Genomic DNA, 25,016 nt, shown 5'->3' with positions numbered 1-25,016 from the left:
TAGCTACAGGAAGACAGAATTAATTTTAACAAATTCTACCAGCTAAGCAACTACTGTGAAAAAATATTGATTATTCAAATTATCTATCTTACAAGTAGGTCCCCCCCCCTTCTATATAAAGAAAAACTCAAAATTGTCTTTTGATTCTGAAGAAAATTCACAAAACGTGTAAGTTTACATGAACACAACTAATCTCAATAAGGAACTACCTTATTAGTTTGCCTTTCGCAAGGAGGAGATGTTTTTTCCAACCAAAACCTGACACAACTTTTCTGCATTTAAAAAGTTTTCATAGAGTCTCCAGAATTAAAAATAACCCTGGTACAAATATCTCCAGTGATGCTTCCTCAGCTTTTACTAACCAACAAAAGCTTAAGAAATCTACTCATGAAGCACAATCAATACAGAACCTTTTAAGGAGACACAGCATATATAAAAATAACAGTTCAACAATACGTAAGAATTAAGTTCAGGCATTAAAGCCTGAAAGAGAGGTTTAGGCACAAAAAGGGCTGGAGATGAAGGATTGAAAACGGTAACAGAGTTGCCAGTAGCAAAAGGATGCTCTACTTCTTAGCATCTCCCAGAATAAACAGCAGCACGTAAACTGACAGTCCTGCTGAAATTAGTGCGTATTTTGAAACATAAATTACATCTACACTTTGCTACATTAGGATGACGACTCAGAAATAAGCATGCAATCCCTCCAGCAGAATTTACTTCAAAGCCTCCCCCCTCTGCCTACAGAGCTCAGCAATAGATAAAATTGAGAATGTGGTTTTCATTCATTTCTTCCAGGCACTCTAAAATTCACACATGCACCTCGGAGTGGCTTGAAATCTGGTGTGCCATATGGCAGTGCATTTGTCATTTCCAGAAATATGTTGAATACGGGTTCCAGAGATATAAAGCCCAATAAAAAAAAAAAAAAAAAAAAATACTCCTGAAGACAACAGATTCTGCCCAAACGCCACCAACTTTATACTACGTGCAACTGGAGAGCCTGGGCTTTGATCAGGCTTCAAAGAACCTCTTCATTCGCCCCAGAAAAATAAATCTGATCCCTTAGCTTGTGGAGGCTTATTTACCTACTGTTTTGCAACTCTGTAAAGTTATTTACACTTGCCTTAAGTGAGACTGAAGCAGACATAATACGTCAACATCAATATTAGAATTATACAAACACGTTGCACTTGGAGCACAAAGTAAATGATTTACAAGCTGCAAAACAGTGGAAAATCAGGATCAAGAGTTTTATGGTTATTTCAGTGTGAATGAACTGAAGAAGAAATAATTACTTCTTCCCATTCCTGCATACAAAGTTTAATGGTGCACGTTACGAAACAACATTCAAAAAAATAACAGAACAATTAGCAAACGGATTTTTTTTAAACCTGAAAAAGAAATAAGGCTCTCCTGCTGGCTGAAATAATCACACAGTCTCCAAACTCAGCAAATTAGAGTGAGATTTCAAAAAAAAAATTGGCGGAGCTGAGCTAAACAACTTGCTGTTGCCAAAATGAGCAAGTCCTGTGCCGTAGGTAGAAAGCAACTAATTCATCCTTCTACTACAATTTCTACTTTCCAGGGATGTCTACTTTCCACTATTTGCAATCTGTGATGAAATGATTCTTCTTCTTTTTCTAAGAAAGAAAACGCAGATTAGCAAGCAGCAATCAAATGACATTACATGACCGGAACAACTTTCCTCCTTGCTTTTTTCTTTCAAGGCTGGAATCACAGATCATGGTATTTTCCGACACAGATACAGAGAAACAGAGAATCATTCACCTTTTTGCTGGCACACTCAGTTTTACCTTCTTCTCTTTTCTCCTCATGTTGCCTCTTAAAACTAAGTTATCTTAGCACACATCTTTTTACCCCAAGGATGAAAATTAACAGCGAGTAATAACTCTGTTGACAAGAGCTGCTTTGGGGGTGGTACTTTGTTTTGAAACACACACAGAAATCAATAAAAAAAAAAATCTTACTCCAGAGAGGTGGATCCTAGAGTCTCTGAAGAACTTCCCGTGTGCATACGCCATAGTAAAATTTGGTTTGGAGACAGTGTACGTATATTGTTTATCCAGAATGGGTAGGTGACTGGAAAGATGGCAAGGAAGTACAGGTGATTCTGTAATCAAGAGTCTAATCCAGACGTACTGCAAGGCTTCTATGTATAAGGAAGAAAATCAAGAGCATGTCCACCCTAACTGGGAGAGAATACTTGCAAGCACCTAAAACAACTTATGGCAGCATCAACTGGGATATTTAACATAGCACAGGCATTGTTCCACTATACTCATCAATCATGTTCATCCAAGACCAGGATCCATTCAGCTGCTCCAGCTGATGAGTGTTTCAGCTATCCAGAGACAAGACTACCACACATCTGCCACTCACATCTCCTAATGATGACAGCGTATCTGCTGCTAGAGGCAGCGGGCTTTGAGAAAGCCAGGACTTTTTCCCCAGACGTAACAAGCACAGAGCTGCCAGCCGCTGGTGTTGCCATCTAGGGAAGCTATTCCTAGAAAAGCAAGAAAAATGTCTTTCCAGCTCAGCCCACGCAATGTAGAAACTAAAGCAAGCAGAAGAGTCCTCTGTAATAAAAGAGGTGAAGAAAATCCCCATGTCTGCTGAGATTTAGATTGATGAGCAGATCTCTCCGCCCCCCCCCCCAGCCAATACCTGGGCTTTTTAGGTATACTGAGCTTGTGGGTGGGATGAAAAGCTGCTTTTCACATACTACAGCAAAATTTTATTGTGCCCAGAAGACAAATAAAGTATGCCAAATTTCCTGAACATTTTAAAATTCATTGCAAGGAGGAATAAAAACAAGCAAAACCCCTAGAAAATCTGCACTTTACAGAACTTTCCGTATGTTTTGCAGGTTGCATGGAAACCACCTGCTGATGATGCCAGAACAATTCAAGAAGAACCCAAGTCCGTGTTTGAGAGGTCCGGACCTGCTGCAAAGAAAGGAAAATCCCACGTGGGAAGCCTAAACGAGAGAATGACTTCAGCATGATATACGCAAGTGTTTCTGCATAATACAGAATAAATTTCTTCTTTAATTATTCTTACAATAAAATGTATTGGCCATCAGTCTGAAATTCAACTTTTACCATATTCTTAATTGTAGGTCTGGAAAACAGAAAAGTCGTCAGCTGCTGAAGTTGCACACACGCCGCCATCCTCCCACAGCTACTGCAACACCGGCAACAAACTATCCTAGACAGACAAAAGTATCCAGAATAGCAGTTCTCACATTGTTACAACTGAAACGCTACAGAGACAGAACCGATTCTCAACTATGCCTACACTTCTTTTAATCACAGTTTTCTTCTTCACATATGTGCTTTTCTTGCCAAAGTCCCCAGTCTAAGCCTCGGAAAAGTTAACTAAACATATTCATAAGTGGCTTGAGTATCATCACTCAGTTGGTTAAATATTTGGCAGAGTTCAGCTGGTGGCTTTGAACTGGAGCAGAGGACCAAACCTGAGCTCTGCAGGTAGTAATATACTCCTTGGGGATCTATCATTAAAATGGTAACAATCCTTTAGCTGAAGCAAAGCCAAAAGATTCGAGATGGGAAATGAAGCTATAAACAGTAAGAACGTAAAAGTTTACTTCCTGTACCCAAGGTTAGCAAACTATTAACAACATCAAGGCATGTACCAGTAAAGCTATTTTCCTTTCTTACTTACAGATTTAGCCTTTAAGGTGTTCCATGTACTTTTTCAAGCTCTCACTGCATATTTTAATTTTATACTTAAAGATTTTCCTGCATTCCAAGACAATTCTTACTATTTTGCTTTGATGCTTTTTTTTCTTGGATGTTTTCCAGATGAAGCTCTAAATTGAAGTTCAGCAGAAAAACGATCAGAGCACTACATTTCAATAACAGAAGCACTGAAAATGTGGCCTTCAGTGTATTAAACTCATTGCTGGAAGCTACATATGAAAATATATTACCCATCTCAGAAAACTCTCCATTGTTATAATTTGGTCATTTCACACACCAGTGATCAATCTCAGCGAAGCACATTCTGTAAGTCCACACATAATGATAAAAAATTAGACGTACCAGAGAAAAATTAAAGCCCTTCCTTCGTGAACAAGTTTATTCACCTAGTGATTTTATATTAAAAAAAAATCACTTTTCTACTGCTTCTTGGTATGAAGCTAAACAAGCTGAAGATATATAAATTGTTGGTTACAAGGGTCAATGACTCAGCAACCTGCATTATGTCCATTTTGCAGCGAAAGCTGGTAGGCACAAAAAAATCAGCTTTAAAAAGCAATCTTAGAAGTATGCCCAAATGAAACTTTTTTTTAAAAAAAGCTATATACACATTTAATGCTACTAACTGTAAATCATGCATCCCTTGCCTAACTCTCCCTAAACTCAGGATTTCTATTCTCCAACTCACTTTCCTTTACCTACCCTTAGAAATTTAAAAGTTTCAGATTGGTGTTGCATATAAAAGCCTCAGAATCAGCCATTGTCACAAAGTGTATTACAGCACATACACAAGCCAAAAACCCCGGGCTACATTTCAGTACAGAAGAACAGAGATTTTTCATAACAGCAACACTCTGGAGAAATATTACTAAGAAGAGAATATCCAGCTACTGGAAAACAGAAAAACCTAAGTAAGATTGCTGCTGCTGTTCCCCCAACTCCCTGTCGCACTGAGATCCAGCGCTGGACCTCATCACACATTTCTCGCTACAGCAGCTCTCCTTCTCCCATGATAAAGAGTGGACAAGCAGGAGGAGGATGCTGCATAGGGAAGGAAAGTACAGTGTTATTTTTATACAATTCATTTTAGCCGAAAGCCAGTTCACACTGGTAAATCCTACTCCAATTTGGACCACAGCAATAGTCATAAATTCAGTTCAGATTTAACAAATCATTCCCAAATACCAGGTTGCAGGCATACACATATGTAGGTAGGAAATGAAAACATGATATTCAACGGAATAACCTGTAAGGCACCGTGTACTTACTCCCAGTCTGAGCAGATAAAGCAAGAAGACAACCTCATTTCTGTGACTGGTGTGCGACTACATGCTTAGAATAGCGAGCCAACAAAACAAGAACAAAAATATCTTCATCCAAATCCTATTCACAGCTGTTAATTTAATGGAAAGACTCTTTCGGCTTGAAGAATACATGAGTAATAGCCTCCACAGCAACTTTTTTAACAGCAGACTGTTAAACAAGGGGCTTCATAACACAGCAGCTGGATGCCATTCAGCTACCTGACAGCCTCTAAGTCGCTTGGAAAAAGTGAATTAATCAGAAGACGTGTATTTCTAAAGCAATGACCAGTGCTTCCCTGGTACTGCAAAGGGAGCAGAAGGGAGATGGGGGGAAGAAGGTGGATTCAGATGCTTTGAAAGAGGGATTAGAGCGAGGGGCTGCGTGATTCAAGATAACGTGTGATGATCGCTCTCAAACAGCAGCTGCAGGAACATACAGACTTCTCCACAGGACGGTTACACACCATGGCATTCATTTTAGCCTTCCATAAATTTACAATATTTTAAGACAACTGCATTGAAAATGATACAAAAACAACGTAAAACATTCACGACTTTTCTTAATGTGAAAATGCTTCTTTTTATTTACTGAAACACATTTATTGACTGAAACACGTGGGAGCCCACCCCAATACCCTAATGCAATGCCAGAACATACTCATGGAAGAAGAAAGCTTAAAACAATTATACAGAATTGTTGTATTGTATGCAAGGGTTCAAAAGTGTGGATAATCTGTCCTCATTTCAGAAACCCCATCAACTGTATTTTTGAACATCACTTTTAACTGCAATGTTTCAGTCAAATCTTGTCATTTTATTCCCAAATAAGTGTAATCATGCTAGACAGGATACAGGGGTTTTTATTTTTAAGTTTTATCTAATTATTTTTTTTAATTGCTGAAATACTTCTGCCATATGAATGGATTACAGACAACCCAAAAACATAACCACTCACAATCAAAGCTATTCCCAATCCTAACTATGTACAAAACACTGCAAAATGGAAAAGTAGGAAGGAAAAAGACTAACAAAGCCACAAAGCAGAGGTGATCACTGTCTGTTTAGATAACACAACGATCAAGGTATGTGCCAACTAAATTGAAGTTTTTCTGGAATGAAGTTCAAATGTTTACAAACTTTGTAAAATAAAATGGTATTTCCCTAAGAAAATCTAAAGGCATATCTGCACAACCACCAGAACTCTGAATTATATTGATACCAGGTGCAAGTATTCTTACTGGGTTTTGGGTTTTGACTGCTGTTGGGTTTTTGGGGGTTGGGTTTGTTGGGGTTTTCTTCCATCCAGTAGGCACCACAATTTCAGAAGGACAGTGCCAGCAGTTTACACAACCCATTGAAATCCCGCTGCTTAACACCAGGGGTGGCGTCTTGCAAGCTGGACACATCCCTTACGTTCAAAAACCCAGTCCCAGGAAAACGGGGCAGAAGCGAGAGCCAAGGGCTGCTGCCGGTCAGGCCGGCAGAGCTGACCAGCGAGGTGGCAGAGGGAGGTCACAGCTCTCGGCTGCCAGCACTGCCCAGGCAGACACAGCATGGGCTCACCTGCAGGCAGGATGGCACTGCCTGAGGGCTGGGGCTTGAACAGCAACACCTGATTTCCCCCCCCCCCCCCCCCCACCTGGCTGGGATGAGAGCAAACGGGTGGACATGATTGAAGCTGTTTGATACTGCATTTTGTCGTCTTGGGTTTTGAGCTGCTCACAGTTTAGGAGCCCTGCCCTGCACTTTTACCAACACCTCCCCATGTGGCTGCGGAGCACAGGAGACCTGGGGGACATGGAGCCCTTCCCTCATTGCTCATCCTTGCCAGCTCCTTTGCCAAACACGTTCAGTTCATGCATTGAAAAACAATTTCTAAACTGCCATATGCACCTGGAATTAGCAATGCCAAGCTGTTCTCTACGTAATCAACAAGAAAAAGGCTTTATGATCACAAGTTAGTTGATGATTACCTTGCCGATCTAGGGTCTATATATAGAGAGACTCCTCCTAGGTTTTTCTGTAACTCAAGTGACTTGATAATACAGCAACAGGTGCTCTACCTCAACCATCAGAAAAATTATCTTCTCTCTAGTGTAACTCCATCTTGACTCACCTGCATTTATGATTCACTGACATCACTCAGGATTGCTATCTTTGAAAAATGAAACATTTAAAATTTTACTATCTGCTTAGCAAGCACAGTATAATCTCCTGAATACCAAGCTGCTTCTAATGCTATGTACACTTAGTAATGGTATGTATGTCATTGCTGCAGAAGAGTAAGGCAATGTCCATTAATTCAGATTGCAGTTATGTATGGTATCTTCTTTTAACCACGAGTATGTCACTTATATTATCTCAAAGGAATCCAAATGACCGACTACTTAACCGCTAAAATTATCCATCCGGAAAGAAGGAAAAAAAGAATAAAAAAATCAAAGAACAGCACAGATAAATCACAAGGACAAGCTGAAAAGACTTTTATCATAGAAGATTGAAACTAAGTCTAGTTGCACCATTAAACGATGTATTATAGTTAAAACATTGGGGGAGAAGAGTTTTAAAAATTGTTTGTTTCAATGATCTGCAGTAATATACTTATCTTCAAACCTCAATTCCTCCAAAACAGACATTATAACCCTCAATGCATTTAAGGGCTTTTCTTGCATCGCATTTTATTTTTTCCTTTTTTCTGCTTTCATACAGTCTGGTTTTCTGTTTTAAATTCTAGGTTTCCATATTTTAAAATTAAACACCAAACTAAATCATCCCTTGTTTTGCCCATGAGGAACTAACTTCCTTTTTCCATCAACTTAAGCGGGCATTATATCAAGCACTGCCTAATCCACTCCTGTTCTTTAACATCTCAGTATTACCATTCATTAAACAACGCTGAACTACTAGCACTCCCACTGGCTTTATGGGACCGCTGATAGAGTAATGTAATACCCAATGTATAGGTGTAAAGTCTATCTGTAAAAATAAGCTGGCTATGTGACACTGCAGGCAGAAGTTCAACATGTAATTTAACATACATGTCATGACAAGTTAAAGAATGTATAACTAAAAAAGAGTTGACCTGCAACGTAGTTGTGGTTCTTGTCTTGAAAGAGACATACTTATGGCTCAGCTTCGTGTTTTGTAAATAAGAGACATTCATTCCAACAGGACCACTAGAGGTATTAAGCACATGCTTGCATTTTCACAGGGCCACAGCAGGAAAAGATGGGATATAAAACAAAGAACGAACATTTTGGCAAAGCCAAGATGTTATATCTTCCTGACGTTCCAGAGAGGTGAAAGGAATATCTGAACAAAACAAACATCCAGAATCTCCCATCAGCAAAACCAGAAAAGATCCTAAAGGAATACAACCATCAGTATTACAAGACAGGACTAACAGCAGAAGACACACATTGCCACAATAACAACATAACACAGCCTTTAATAGTTTTCTGTCATAGGAGGTCTATAACATTTCAGTTCATTACGATTCCCCATGCATCCCTTAAGAGCCTCAGAGCTCATAAAAATGATGTGCCATATTTTGATACTTGTGCTAAACACAAGCTTTATTATTACCTGTGTTTAAACCCAATACAATCCACACAGTTCTTACTGAGATATCTGATTAAATTTCTAATATTCATGAACTAGAATTTTAATATTGAATGCTCAAAATGATTTAAGTCTTTTAATGCAATAGAACATAAGTCATTCAGTGTCAAGTGGAAGGCAGATCCTTTATTACAGCATTAATTATTTGGGTATTAGCATTAATTTCTTTCTCTATTTAAATTAAATGGAATTCAAAACAGTGTGAATTTATGAATAGTCCACAATATAATTTTTTCTATATTATCCCTGCAGCACTAGCAGAAAGACTGCCTACAGACCTGGAAATGTAAAGGAAGGAGACTGATCATCAATTTTTCTTTTAATCTTTTTTCTGAAAGACAGGAAAGGTGAAGCTCAATGTGTTTATACTCTAAACGGCTTGCACTCTTTTCTGATGTAAAAATATGTGTCTTTATACCTATAAACGCCATCTACATATTTTTGTATTCAACATGCAATGATTAAAGGGAAGACACATTTAAGCAAGATACACCGTAGCCAATTTATTTTATGACTGGAACAAAAACATTCTTAATTAAAACCACAAAGCTGCAAAAATAACAGGGACTTTTACAAAATTTCAGTACTCGCTGGGAAAAACCCTATGTCTTAACTTACATCTCCAAAGTTGTTACATCCACAGGATTCCAAAGAGTTCTGGTAGGAAGGACTAATTAAGGATACAAACATGGTACCTTTTTTCCAGCAGCTAAATGGTACCAATTTTTAATTCACTTATGTTACAGGTATAGCCAGACAGTATTGCTAACAAAAATAATTCACAACTCAAAATAGATAGATAAATACACTACCACTCATGCAAACTGCTGTTTGCAGATCATCTGAGTCAGAGTTACCAGAACACTAGATACTGAAGGACCGTAACCCAGCATAATTTACAGGTTTCTATCCAGCTTTACAAGACTTCTGCAGTCTGGTTAAACCAGAAACAGCTGTCCAACTGAAATTGCAACTTCATAAATAAACAACAGCCAAGGCTAAAAATAAGACAAACAAACCATCTGTGCCACTGCCCCTGTTTGCAGCCCATCTATACAGGTGTTGGCTCCCGTCCTGCCCTCCACAGCAGAACTAACATGGGGTGTCTGTATCATCACTGACTGATACCACTAACACAAAATGAAATTTCAGTGCATAAAGTGCCTACTTCCAACCTAAAAAATACTCAACACTTGTCCTTCTGGTTTTGTTGAAGTTCTCACTAAAAACACTGAAAGCATCCAAAACATGCACATCTTTAAAGTCACTGGATGAAGTCCAAATACCTTCTTTTTTTCCTTCTGCTAATCTAGCAAACAAACTTTCAATCTAAAATTACCAATTAGTTTTTCAACAAACACTACATCTATTTAAAACAAAACAAACAAAAACCCAATTGTTTTTCCACCTGAACTCAAAACCAAGAAAAAGCCTACAGTGAGTTTTGCTAAGCCAGGTGGCAGTGTGCATTTGCAGCAGCCCAAGTCTCCTGTGGTGGAATCCAGAATCCTTGACATGTCGTCATGCAAGATCTGTCAAATTTGATAACACTCAGTGCATGTCTGGAGGGACACCATCCATTCAGGGAAATGAACGTGTGATTTATTGTCATGACAGCTATCAAAATTCAGCCTGAGAACATATCATACAGCCACATATCTCTCCTTCTGCATTAAAAGGTTGAAAAATACTTTCCTTGTCGTCACCCAAAACATCATTAGGATGTCAACTAAGAAGTCGACTCCCTTGGAGCAGCGGTAGCCCAGGATGGCACTGGGAGCCAAGTCCGACACACAACAAACGTGGGAGAAAACAGGTGTGATGAATACACTGCTATTGTAGGAACAGGAAGGAAAAACCTTGCAGCCATCCTACGCTATGCTGAAGGTGTTCCTATTGCATTAAAACCAAGAGGTCAGTCTGATCGATGCTTGGGACTCCTCTCCTCTGGTATCAGTGCCCGGGTTTGCTAAACAGGAGGCTTAATTTATTGCTGTTCCTTGAAATGTTTTATTAGTCCAGAATGCCCTAAACATATTCAGAGTAATACACCAATTTAACTCTCCATATGTAGACTAAGTTTTAACAGGATTTAGCGTTCCTCTTCCCTCCTAAACCTGTGAAGGGACTACTCATGAAGTGCTTTATTTTACTACATAGTTAACTAAAAACTTCATTGGTATGGATGAGGATTATCTCAGCCAACTTAAACTTGACAAGAAGGATGAGTCAGAAAATTCCAATACATTCAATTTATAGTTTGTATGTTTAATGAACACCACCATTCCTTTCTAAACCTTCTCACTCTGCAAGGATCTATTCTCATTTTGAAGGAAAGGTTCTAAAACAGTGTTTAATGACTTTTTAAAAATAATATAAATAAGGACAATAGAGTTAAATCAGAAGAGAAAGGGACTGATTTTTTTTAAAGAGCTTACTTCTATTTTCTTAAAAATAAGAAGCATAATTATTTCTAAATACTGCACTGCTAGCAGAACCCAGAATCTCACCCCAGCATGAGCAGAAAGCACCTGCTTTTGCTAACCCTCCTCCCATTCTCCTGCAGGGTCTGATGGCTCCTCTGTATTTGCATGGGGCTGGATCCAGTGTAACCTGTAGGGAAAGGCGGCCAAGAGACGGCACTCAGCTAAAGGCAGCTTCTCACACCGTAAGAGGACGTGACCCAGCTCACCTGCGTCAGGAAGAGCATCTGCAGCCTCTAGCCTCTCGCTTAAACTTCGGTATCCTCTTTCACACCTTGTCCCTTTTCCTTATGAAGGCCCTCACAAGTACTCTGATCATTTCTAGAACTCAGAAACTTTAAATGGCTCAGAAGGCTAAAATCTGCCTTTCTACCAAAGAAGTAAGAATATGAAGGCCTGCTCATATATTTTTCATTATTGATCCATTTTGGCTTAACAGTCCAGCCCTGGCACAGCAAATGCTGTCCACACCACTTCCAAGGACCACATGTTAGACACCTGCTGAAGCGACAGAAGAAGAAAGCGCCCTACCTATCAAAACAGCACAAACTGCTGAAACATGACGGTAATGAGTTACCATCTAACGATACTTTTTTTTTTTTTAATTAAAAATCTTCTTGGAAACAAAGTTTATATTCCATTTGCTTAAAAAAAAAAAAAAAAAAAAGGGAGGTTGCCTGAGAAAGTTACTACCTGATTTTGTAAACATACTAAATATACCAGGTTTTGCCTAATAAAGTTTCAGCTACACTCTAGCTGTGGTATATCTCACTACCTGTTTTCACATCTATTTCTACAGTTGTGTGTACTCTGCAGACAATAACTTAGATGAGTTGAGGAAAACTGGATCAGGTTTCTTCAGCCTAGATTAAAAACACACCTGTACTGCATTTTATTTTGCATCTGTATTTCGTCGTGTTTGTAAGACAGAAGCAACATTTTTGAGAATTCAGGTATCTACCAAGAGTCCCAGCACGTTCACCCCACTGTCTGCTTCACAGAATAATCAATATTAGTTACATGTCACCATATTAATACTTGTCAGTGGGATCAGGACCAAAACCAGCACAACAAACCTACAGAGGAAAAGTCTCTAAGCCACGAAGTTTGTTTCTGTGACTTCGAACAAATACCGGCTATACCAGCAGGTCTGAGCTTCCACTGTAACGGATGTTTTTCTCAGCACGAGTATTTCTAAAACGTTACTGACATCGGGTTATTGTGCATAGCTGCAATAATTTAAAATGCAACGGGTTGCTATTCTCTAATCAAGATTTATTCCTCCGCACCTGAATTCTTAAAATTTACAATACTCTATTAAAGCTTAAAAACATACACGCCGGGCCACCTCACTGCACACAAAGTTATCTATGCGAGTTTTAAAAAATGAACTCACTTCATTAATGGTGAGAAACAAATTCATTTGTTGTGTCACATATATTTAATGGAATATAAAAATATATATTTCATATTTCAATGCACCTCCAATTTACTCATTTCATTAGCATTTATGAAACTATCAGGAATCCTTATAATGGGGAAGAAGATTACTCCAAGAAAAAAAAAAACAACTTAACACTTGAAAGAGTTACTTTACCCACCACTGAACAGAGCAACGGTTTAATTGGGCAGAACACTGACGCTACGTTATTATGAGGAAACTAATGGGCCTAATTGAATCGGCAAGAAAAATTTAAATGGAACTACCTAAAATAGAAATGTGCCTAGGATACCTGGGCCGACATTCATAAATTTGCAAAGCAAAACAAACAGAAAAGTCATTTTTCAAAAGGTGTAAGTTACCAGGATCTCACGTAGTACATTTTTTCAGAAGACTGGACAATGGTGCACTGGTTAAATGAATAGTGCAGCCCTCACTTATATGCTTTAAGAGGAAGAAACAACACTATTTCCCACATTACAAACACCATCCCAGTTCTCTCTGAAGGTCTTCCACTCCAGGAACTAATAAGGATTCTTGACTTTCACTCTGTGGAAACTATTGTTCTGCAACATTTCTGTATACCTAGTAAATACAAGGATAAAGCGTATTGCCTTTAAGTTTATTATTTCAGTAGAAGTAGAAAGCAGCTTTCCTGCAGAGCGCCTCAACTCTCCGCCTCTTCAACACGCCAGATGACCTACTTCAGGGGAGCAGGGTGTCCAGTGACGAGTGCCCAGCACCTTACCCGGGGTCTGACTAACTAACCGAAACACGGTAGCATCTGGTTTCACAGACAGTTTTCAGCTATCTAAAAACTCCTTCAAAAATCTACAGTAATTCCCCACCAGCAATCCCCTTCCCTCAAAATACAGGGGGTGGGGGGTGGAGGGGAATACCCACGGCTTAGAAACCATCAGTCCCTCGATGCAAACAGGAAATATTTTCTAGAACATATGCTTTGGATTCAAAGATGCCTTGGTTTTGATTTCAAACCTGCAGCAAGTAAACTGATACAGCACCTGTCTCCGTGAGTCTGGAAGCAGCTTTTTTGCTCAAGGAGCATGAAAAACACAGATACTCCAGGTAGTTTTGCTGCTGCTCAAGACCATGACCAGCAAATAAAGCTATCTGGGCATCATTTTTTGAGTTGCTCGTGTTACAGTTTCTACTGAGGAAAGCCACGAGCGCCGCAAAGGAGTAATGTACCAACAGCAACACAAGGTACAAAAAACAAAGGCTGGAAAAGAAGCAAACGCCGCTGACCTTGTCTCTCTTCTTTAGCAGGCAGAAGACGCGAGGTGACACATAAGAAAGCAAATGCCTTTCCTTATGCTCCCATACAGCTAGCCAGGAAACTATAGAAGAAAAGAGAGGAAGGGGAGATAATAAGTTCCCTTTCCACTGCAGTAACAAGCCAAAGGCTGAAGTTTTTAATTTACCATATATTCAGTAGCAAGGATGTAATAAAAAGGACCATCCAGATAATCAAGGACTAACTGCTGTTGGTTTTGGAAAAACATAGCAAAAGGGGTTTTGTGTGTCATTATATCACAACAGCAATAGGAAATGTCATCTGGTAGAAGTAAAAGGCCAATACAACACCTAACGTTGCAATGACAGAACAACAGCAATGAGAGCTAACATCGTAATGAGTCTGTATCTGTTTCACAGCCTATATAAAAATATTTGCTAATTACAGTCTTGATCTTTGTGGTACAGGTGCCTTCTATCTCTACATTTATTCACTGTTCCCCAAAGTGACATCTTCTGTCAAAGTCTCAAGAAGCAAGACAGTTACGAAGACAAAGCGATCTGCTTAACTGCTTAAACCGACTCGGGTCAGACAGAGGATTTCAATTTCCAGAGTTGTGAAATCAGCATTTCTAAGAAGCAACAACATTATTTCACTTCAGAAATTATAATCCTGAAAATTAAAGCACGGTACCTTTAACATCACCTACGTGGTGCTGACTGCTTCAGATTCCTAAAAAGCAGTGGCAAAACAAGTACTTTCAAACAGGAATTCTTCATAAGCTCCTGCCCAGTGAGCCCTTTCAAATTCCTCCATATTAAGTTACCAGTCCAAACTCTCGATGATACAAACCACGCATGGTTAGGCCATGAAAATTTGTTTTTACAAAGGGCACTACCACGTTTCATGAAAGAGAAGTCTAATTCTCCTACGCTGAGCCACTACAACAGTAGCGGTATGTTCCACAGAGACAAATATTGCTTCACAGCAAGGGGAAGAAACGTGGTTCAGCTAAAGAACGCTTTAAATTCTTGCCGAGGTTCAGTCAGCATTCAAGTTTTAAAGTAACAAAAGAACAAGACAGTTCTGAGTTGGATGCTACATGGAATTCATGGAATAACCCTGATACACGCAGAGGGCCACACGCACTGTAAAAAAACCAACAGTGGGAGATGTTAACATAGGAACTAGAGTCGAGAGGCACTCACGATTAGCCAGGCGCAGGTCAGACCTGAATTACAAACCTGAATCCCGATCTGACAACTTTATCTGAGGTGGGCCACGGTGCCCAGCCTGCCAGCAAGGGGTATCTGTTAGTGTGGGCACATTTTTAATTAAAAACAGGATGAAAAGACTTATAAACTTAAGTAATTTTCCTCCCGAAACACCCAGGGACGCACTTTACTGAGCAGTCAGTACACGAGGTATCATTTTACCTTTTTTTTTTTTGGCTTTACGTCCTTTACCTACATTGGCATCGACCGGCGGCATATGGCACCGCGCTCCTCAAGAAAACCCCCGGCTTCAGCTCTACTAAGTCGAAAATGGAAAGGAAGAAGAAGAAAGAAAAGGGGGCCCAGGAGCCCGCACCCTCGGCGGCAGCCCGGTGTGACCGCCCGCCGGTCCCCAGCGCGGGGCGGCGGCGCTCCGCACCGGGGGCGCTCCCGCCCGGGAAACTTTCCGGTTGCGCCGCGCTCCGGCCGGGAGGCGCTGCCCGCCTTCCCCCGCCGCCGGGCCCGCCGGCTGCCCCCGCGCCCGCCGGATACGCCGCCTCCATTCGCCCGCCGGGCCGGGCCGGGCCGGGCCGGGCGCGGAGCCCCGCGGGGGTGCGAGGGGGGGGTGTCCCGGCAGGACGGCGGGTGGCACAAAGCGGCGGCTGTCACACACGTACACACACGCTCACAAGCAGCAACTCGGGAGGATGAGGAGGAGCCGCCCCCGACGCCCCCTCCCGCAGCTGGACGTGGCACACAAACACCTCCCTCCACCCCCCCTCCCCCGCTCCCTCCGGCCCCCCGTGCCGCCCCCGGCAGGTACCGGCCCCCCCCCCCGGGGCGGCGACGGGCCCTCCCCCGCCCAGGTGACACCCGCCCCTCCCCCCGCTGCCGGCGGCCCTTCCCCCCCGCCGCCCCCCGCCGCCGCCACAAGTTTACGGCGGGCCCCGGCCCCCGCCCCGGCCCCATCCCCGTCCCGCCCGCGGCCGCGCTTACCTCCGGCCGGCGGGGAGCGGGGCGGGCGGCGGCGGTGGCGGGGAGGCTCCCAGCCCAGGCGGGCTCCGCTTCTTTGTCTCCTCGGCGGCGGCGCCCGCTCGCTCCCCCCTCCGCTTCCCTCTGCCCTTCCCCGGGCGGATGCGGGCCGCGTCCTCCGAGAGGGGCCGGCTGGCTCCCCCCCTTCCCTTTCCTCCTCCTCCGCTCCGCGCCGGACGCGTCCAAGGCCCCGGCCCTCGGCGGCGACGGCTCCGCTCCCTGCCTCCCCTCAGCCTGCTGCGCCCGGCGGCGGCGGCGGCGGCCCCTCCCCCGCCAACCGCCCGCCCCGCCCGGCACAGGCACAGCCCCCGCCTCCGCCCTGCCCTTCCTGCCGCTGCCGCTGCCGGGATCGCGCGGGAGGAGCTCCCCGGACTCCCCCTCGCCCGCCGGGAGGGCCGCCGCTCCCCCCCCCCCCCAGCGCAGGAAGGCCGGGCCGGGCGGCTCCCTCCCCTCTGCGCCGCCGGGGCTGCGGGCCGGGACCGGGGGGGCGGGGCAAGGGGGGGCCCTGCCCGGCGGGAGCGCCGACACCCCACACACACCCCCCGTCCCCCTCGAGACCCGGCACTCCCGGTGAAGCTCCCCCGCTGGAAGCGGGAGCGCCTGGGGAAAGTACTGGCGAGCGCTTAAAGAAACCGGGATGGGGCTGCGGGGGGCGCGCACTTCGGGGCCGGGCCGGGGGAAGAGCCCCGGAGCGTGGCGCGCCGCGGTTCGCCCCGGCGGTGCGACGGGCCGGGGGCGCCGAGCCGCCGCCGCCGGGGAACTTCCAGCCATGGCATCAGGGCGCCTCCGCCGCCCATTGGCCGCGGGCCGTGACGTCACGCCGGGGCGCGCGGGGCGGCCGAGGCCCCAGCCCCGTCAGCGGCGGTCGGGCTGGGCTGTTCCCGGCCCCGGCCCCGGCCCCGGCCCCGGCCTCCCTCCGTCTCTTCTCTCCCCTTCCGCCCCGGGGCAAAGTTACAGCCTCAGCGCGCCGCATATTAAGCGGGTTGGGCGGTAATTTTTATTACCGGGGCTCGGTATGTACCTGCCCAGGTGTCGTTCCCTCAGGAGAGGGCGCCGGGCACGGAAACGACCCCAAGCCGCCCTTTTCTTCCAAAGTTGAGCCCCGTCCCCGGGTCCGTGGCTGGTCCGGGCCGCCCCCTGCGCCCCTCCACTCGTGGGAAAGGTGGGCTTCCCCACGAGTGGTTAAAGAGGCCGGGGTCTCTCGCAGGGAGGGCCAACGTGCCGGCCTGGCCACCGGCCTCGGCTAGTCACGGTCCCCGCTGGCCCCGGTGCCTTCCCCGGGGTGCAGCCCCTCGGCGGGCATGAGCGTCCCTGGGCTGTGGGGAAAAGGAAAGGTCGTCCCTCTGGAGTAACCCGGAGAGTTCAGAGTAAAAATCAGTGCTGCCGGGGGGAAGCCGCTCTGAAACCTTATAAAACCATTAACCCTTTCCAACATGGCGGCTTCCAAAGAGAGGAGGCTTGCGCATTACCCATACTGGTTCAGTCTCTCCTCAGGACATGTTTCCTGGCTTGGGAGGCACGGCTACGCAACACCACCTTTCCCAAATCTGAAATAAAGTCTGCAGCCCCGCTGTCTTGTTTTCCCTGACCAAGCTAAAAGTAGCAGGGAGAACTGTGGACAAAGATTCTCAACTCTTTAAATATAATGATTAAAAAATGCGTACTCAGAGATCTTTTCCATGCTTTTACTTAAAATAGTTTAGAAATCCTCGAATAACTCCTTCTTCCCCTTGTTAACTTTTACTAATTCTCACAGCATTTAACTGGTGGTTTGGGAAGCCCCAAGCGCCTTTCACGTGCCCGTGAGATAAACCTGAAAGGAAAATGCGGCCTCTTCTTTCCCCAAAAAAGACTTTGCATGCACCTCGGGGAGGAACAGAAAGCCCCTTTCCTTTCCAGGCTTTTTGGGCACGCATTTGACTTCGATTCAGAGAGGTGTTAATCTTCCTTTTGAAACAATAATCTGACCATGATTTTTTAGAGCTGGAAAATATTTGAGGTCCCTGCTGCCTCCACCTCGCCGCGCGGTCAGGTCTCACTCCAGCCTGCAGAGGCTTAGGCAGAATTTAAATGGGATCGGTCATCCCAGGACTTTCAGATATAAGTCTCTGTTGTTCCTGGAACAAAATGCACCATGGGAGCAGCAAAGGAGAGGTGAATTACCCCTCCTCTCCTTTGCATTTCTAACACACAGTTAGATTTCAGTCTCAGTTTTATCCCTTCTTACTACACCCTTGCTAATGCCATCCCACAGAAACCTTCCATTTTGTTGTTTTCCCTACAGTGCCGTTGAGTTGAGGATGTCCAGGGGAAGGTGACATGACCCCGCAGCGTTTCCAGGCTAAATTAGACCTCCGAAAGTGTTTGGCACTGTGAGACGCCGAGTGGACAGTAGATCTCAAAGGCTTCCAGGTATCTGAAAAAAATGATAAAGCACACCTAGCCTTAGCAGATTAATGCTAATAGGATTTACGGAAGAAGAACGTTTTAAGGAGGGATTTGGATGAATACATTGTCTTCAGGCAAAGGACTAATTTAAGGACTCTGAAGCACACTGTTGTTAAATATATTTAATTACATTAAGAAACGATCCATTAAAGCTGGTTTTTCCAAACTGTGGCTTATGATGAACAGAAGACACTGTAGAAAGGGTTTGCAAGGGTATGCTGAAGAGTGTTTTAACTGTCTGTCTGCTGAACGGATCCTTATGTTTCACTAGCAAAAAAGACCAAGATGTTGCCCTGAGTGGTATTTCAAAACGTTGAGCCTACTGAAATATTAATGTATGCTTTTTGAAATGTCATAATTAACTGTTATCTCTGGAATAACTTATTAAGAAGAGCTGGCTGCTTGTGATTTGAGTGAGAATTACATTCTAAATATGAGAAGATGATAAATTTGGGGGAATCTGCACAGAAGTGAAAGCAGTACATGATGTGGCGGGCACATTATTTTGTATAAAGAAAGTAAATATGCAAAGCATGCACTTTTGCATATGCATAAGAGCAGTGCAGTCCTTAGAAAATATATACACAGGAGAGAAGAGCGTGAGTATTTCTCCCAGCCTAAGGCTGTAACTGTATAGTAAGAATAAAAGAAAAAATAGTTAAGCAATAGAAGGTTGCCTCTTCGTCTTTGGTAAAGAAACAGCCTGCCTCGTGCTGCTGCTTTGAGCAGGGTTACATGCAAACAACAAACCCAGAGGCGGTGTGACGGACTTATTTCGCGATTACGTAATGGCAGTCAATTCGTCTTGAAATTCCTATCTTGCACAAGAGCCTAAAAAATCATATTGTGTCTTTTGGCTTGTATTTCTTTATTTCTCTTCACCTTTCTTTTTTTATGACTACCCATTTTCTGTTCCCTGTGCGATGCTGCTTGTGCTTTACCACCCGCCCGGCCAAGCAGTGGGGCCGCCCTCAGAATGGGCGCGCGGCCATAATCTCCACCACAGATCCCAGCCGTACAGGTCCAAACCATGCTAATACATTTACACCCCGTTGTGGCGAGGACACGACTGCCACCTCCCAGACGGGCTCCTTCCACCTTCTGTGCAAATACCTTTATTTTTTTCCAGGTGCACCAGGTTTTCTCACCAGCTGCTCTATCTAGAGTATGAGCTAATACCCGCTCGCATAGGCCAGTGGGAGACACTTTAGCAGGGATGTGGGAAGGAGGGACTGGAAAGTTGTTTGAAAATCTGGAAAATGGTGTTGTCCAGTTCAGAGGTGGACAGCGAAGGCGTTTGGTCTCTCTGTGTTAGTTCATTGAAGAGAAAATATACCTAAATCTAAATTAATCTGTTTTAAAAATCGCTACTCCTGCTTTTTAAAACTGTCTTTTAAAGGTACTGATATTGTAATAAAATTCATTTATGCATGTGGGGTTGTAATACTGTGTCACTAACAGATGGAGAGGTAAAGAAACACTGGGTACTCTGGAAAAAACAAGGCGGTTTTTAATTCTCTCTAATCTGAAAAAATGTTCATTTTAAGAACACCTTTCAGAAAACTTCCCAGCTTGTTGAAAGCAATGTCAGTGTCTTCTCTCTCAAAAAAAATCTCCTTCTTAAAGGGTTTACATCACTACACATCATCTAGTTTCTGCTTAAAGCATATGCTCGATTCCCATGTAGATGAAGGGGAATTACATGACCGCTACCAGGGGAGAATAGATCCCAAATACTCAATTAGTTACTGCTGAGTCACTTAAGTATATTTGCACAATGATTCTAATTCAGCCTGATGGTAATGCAGCTGCTTTTCTCACTTGCTGCATGGCTGCCGCATCTTCAATGACATTTACGAAAAACGTTGAGGGGGAAGAACATGTCCTTGGAGCTCAAAATGCATCCAAATTCTTCTCTTCAATGGACCAAAGCTACCCAAAGGTGCTGTAAAACTGCAAGCTAAATCTATCAGCAGATAGCATTTTATTATGACAAATTCTATCGTTATCTTTTGTAGACAGTTGCTAAGATTCAAAGTATTTATTTAAGGAAAACAAACCGGTGTTTTGGGCTTTGGAAATGTCAGGGCCCGTGATTCTCCTGTTTATTTAAAAGTGAAAGTGTGCTGAGGGACATCTTTTGAACTCTATTCAAAGGTTAAAACTGATCTTCCATACAGTTTTGAAATTCAAAATATTGCTGCTAAATGGCTTGACTCTGCAGCATTATCTCCATTTTGCATTTAAATACGAAATTCTGTCCAGACCTGGCTGTTTTGCACACCGCAGAGACCCGGGCATTGCATCTTCCCGCCATGAGGTGCAGCCGTCTCAAGGGAGGAGCACAACCCCCTGACACGTGGCAGGGCCGTGCAAGAGCGAGCAGCACAGGATATAGCGTCCCACTGCCAAGATAGGGTACATCGGCAAAGTGTAATTACCCACACTGGACTATGCTCAGGACTGCAAGCTGATACTCCCCTCTCATGGGGAAAACCACGCAGGGAGAGGCAACAGAAGAGAAACAGTGGAGGTTAGCTCTTACTTGGAGATCCAGTAGGCTGCATGACCAATTTATGGATTGCATAAGCCCAGGGACCAGTGCTCTCTTTGCTTGGAGGGAGCATTTTTCAAGTGCATGTAGTTGTTTATCCCTACTGATGGAGGAAAGCTCAACCCGGTGGGCCCTCAACCCGGTCAAGCTCCATGGCAGCTTCCTTCCAGCCACAACCTTGCAGCATCTGTGTGCACGGGCAGGACTTCTTCTCCGGCCCATCCCAGCTTGGCATGGCAGCCACGGTCTGGGGAGGTGGGCAAAGGGACTTGCTGCAGCTGCAGATCGACAGTTACGCTGGTGGATCCTGTCAACCCAAGACCTTGGGCAAATGGAGCGGAGGGATGGTGGCGCTGATGTGGGCCAAGAGGTTGGAAAAGCAGCTCCAGGTTGTGAGCGAAGGCAACGCAACAATCCTGTAACGTGACACTGACTTGGGTTTAAGTTCCTACCCAGCTCTGTACTATGTGTCTACAGGCTTAATTACCAACTTCATATGCTGAAAGGTGACTTCACCCTGAAGAGCTCTAGCTGGTGTCAGAGTTTCACAGGCTAACAATACTGTAGTTGACTGCAGAGAAGGAAACAAATGCTCCTTCTTAGCCTTCCCATTTCTTTTATAATAACTGATGACTAATCATAGGCCCTGCCTTTGTAACCTGTATTGCCAATTATTATAGTATTGTCATTGATACACAAAATATTTGGTATCTCTCAGAGCACCGGATTCCAAGAAGCATAAGGCTATGTGAGAAGCTCAACCTTCAAACCATGTTTTCATACTTCGTGACTGCCAGGGAAAGTCTGGAAGCCTGATCCCTGTGAACTTAGAAACCTGTAGATAAAAGAAAAATCAATGTGCTTTTAAATCAGGATTTTACATTAGTTTCATGATTGGTGTCCTGCTTGAATTTTTGAATGTTTGAGGTTGGCGATTCTGAATTAGGTCAGATACTGTAAGTAGTTTTCTGCTATTATGTGCTGGCATGAAGTTTACCTGCACGCAACATTTCCTATTTGAATAGGTAATGCATACTGTTACCAATCAGTACACAAGGTTTTAGTCTACAGTCTACACAGATGTACAGTCGACACAGATCAACCATCGTCTACAATCTACACAGGTCATAGCTGAATCTGCTTTGTCTGGTTCAGAAAATACGAAAGCGCAGTCTGTATTTTACCTTTCCATCTGGAATTAAAAGACAAAAAAGACTCTAACAGTAGAGTGATCACTAGATTATTGTCCCTGCATCTACATGATCTACAATAACAGGGGGTAAAACACAATGGACGTACAATAACAAACCAAGACTCCACCTGCTCCAGATGAAAGACTTAACTTCAAGATGTTTTCTATGGTCAGGTTTTAAAATTCCTTCTTAATGTTACAGAGCTTGTGATCTCTACACTTAACAAATGAAGTCATCCTTGTTTTCTAATGAGAAGTACGTTTAAAAAATCTAACTAGGTGTGACTTTCAAATCAGCATTTGGATATACAAGATGATGGACCACTGTTTCCAGTAGAACTGGTATGTAATTATTGTAAAATACAGTGTACTCTGGTATTTTGCTGTCACTCAGCAAATAACCTCAGTCACCACTGTGGAATTAATTGAATAGTACATCAGTACAATCAATTGCTGCTCTAACTAATTAAAATTAGAATTAGCTGAAAGAAAAATAGTATAAAGAACTAACATGACTGAAAGAGAAATTGTCCTATGACTCCACCAGTTGTAATTGAAATTGCTGAACGATTATGCATAATAGAAAAACTGAATACAAGACAGCAATATAAAAATCACTGGTCAAATACAAATATTACATAAAAGGATCTGGAAACACTTGAACTGTTAAATCGGAGAAAAATTTAACTATACAAAACTATAAATATGGGTTGTTAACTGAAATCAAGATAAAGTAAGATTTATTTTAAATATCTATTGTATTTTAAACAGAACTCATGTTCCGTACAGTTAGTTATTTTAAGGAACAAACTTACTTTTTAGTTGTGACAAAAGAGCTGGGAAAAAATAATCAAGTTGCAAAATACAGTTACAGGTGTCTTGGGTTTGGGTGGGTTTTTTCAGCTTTAAAGCGATCCATTTTTAAGCAGCTATTGCAAAGACAGCAACCTGGCAATAGCAAATGGCTGAGCATATCTAACCTCAGATCTGCTCCACCACCATTCTTTTAGCTGATCTCTATTACATATAGGTATTGTCTAGAGACAAGAGAAGTAATTCAGAAATCAGTGTTCCCAGCCTTTGTTTTCTATCTGTCACTGTCACCCAAGTGCTATAGAGCTTTAGCTTAGTCGGTAAAGCTTCGGCAGTTTAGCATTCCTATCTTTTATACGATTATAGTAAGAGTTCACTGGGATGATGGAGGGCTAATTTGTAGATGTAAAGCATGGAGGGCATCGTATAAAGGCGGTATATTTTAGTGTTATGACTTGCAGCAGCGAAGTCAATCCTGATTTAGCTGAAAAATCCAGCACTCGGCTGAAACATATCGGGTGCTATTTTTTCTTCAACAAATTTTAGGTGGATCTGTTGTATTTATAGTGTTGACACTCATTAGCCAAATACCTTTGTCATATTAACGTAAGTCAAGACACATTTATCTGTAGTCTGTGAACATACACGGGCATATGAAGCAGAGGAGTCTGGGCAGGCGTCCGAGCCGGTGCCATCTGCCAAAAGTAGGAGCAATTCCTACTCCTGACAAGAAATAGACTATTCCGGACAAAGGGTCCGCATAGTTCCCCAAATTCCTGATTTGAAATATTGCAGCTCTTTCAATACCAAACCTCCCTTGAGTGGAGAGTGTGCCGTAGCCACGAATGCATGCTCTGCCATGAGGCACGAGGCATGGGGAGCGGGTGGCCACGCACTGCTCAGCCGCCGTATGAAAATGCAGTGGTCCAATGTGTTAAGGAGCTATTTGACCTAATAACCAGTTCTATTCTAGGTTTTAAATTACCTACACATTGATATTTAAATTTATGTGAAATGAGTTAATTCTTACAAACTTTTACATGCTGTTTTCCTCCTTGTCTCCTGGAAGCTTTTCTGCAGAGCTCACCACCGCAGTATCCTGATGCTCTCTGGGGATTTTAAATTCGGCTGGTGAAGTCCCTAGCTGACAGGGCGAATTGTGTAAGCAACCTTAATTGCAACTCATTTACTTTGTGTTGATACTGGTAGGTCCTGACGGTCCTTTCGCAGAGCACTCAGGAAAACGACTGTTTCCTCTGCCTGCAACCCACAAAACAGGTTCATTTACCATAGGAGTTTCCCAGCAGACCACAGGGAACCCTGCAGAGGGTCAAGGCTCAAGGTCCTTTGCCTCTGCAGCCTCCTTCAAAGCCCCTGCCAGCATGGCTGTAGCTGGCTCGCCTCCTCTTGCCAGCTGCTGGCTTCGGAGCTCCTGCAAAAGCGTCAGGGCGGGAGAAAAGCTCCGCACCGTGGGAGGGCGGGTGGGAAAAATGGTAACGGGGAGTGGTTGCATTCTCCCCATTCCTGTCCCAAACCTCCTAGTCACTAGGCCCTCTCCACCAAAATACCCCCAGGAGGGGAATTCCTGGGAAGTATCCAAGCTAGAGGGAATGAATTTAGGTCGAGATGTTATTGTTCAAGTACGCCCAAAGACGTTGTGAACCGGGCTTTGTGCTGGTCTCCCCACAATGTTCTTTGCCCGGTGCAGCATATCGCATCGCAGTGTGGTGTGTTTTAATGGTATCCTCCCCTAACGGGTGCCTGATACTGCGCTGCCTTGTGCTTTGGTGTCTGTAACTTTGAAATTGTTTACGGAAAAGCTCATGCCTCTCACTGATTTCATCTGCCCTTGCAATTTCACCGTGAGTCATCCAATATGGTCTGTACATTTTTTTGCTTACAGACCAAAC

At 43.5% G+C, this 25,016-nt stretch overlaps 1 protein-coding gene across 2 annotated transcripts in view; it reads right to left on the bottom strand.

The window, feature by feature from the left end:
- NCK2 (NCK adaptor protein 2) overlaps nucleotides 1-16,282 on the bottom strand; it is an 87,642-nt gene extending 71,360 nt beyond the window's left edge. For both annotated transcript variants that reach the window (XM_076360038.1, XM_076360046.1), the window contains exon 1: nucleotides 16,064-16,282. The gene's annotated coding sequence lies outside the window, so the exon portion shown is untranslated. The remainder of the gene's footprint in view (nucleotides 1-16,063) is intronic.
- Nucleotides 16,283-25,016: the final 8,734 nt, after the last annotated feature.

Source organism: Aptenodytes patagonicus, chromosome 1, assembly GCF_965638725.1.
Source record: "Aptenodytes patagonicus chromosome 1, bAptPat1.pri.cur, whole genome shotgun sequence".
In the NCBI taxonomy this organism is placed as follows: Eukaryota; Metazoa; Chordata; class Aves; order Sphenisciformes; family Spheniscidae; genus Aptenodytes; species Aptenodytes patagonicus.
The sequence above is the reverse complement of the archived record's forward strand: the minus strand, read 5'-3'. Positions and strand labels throughout refer to the sequence as shown.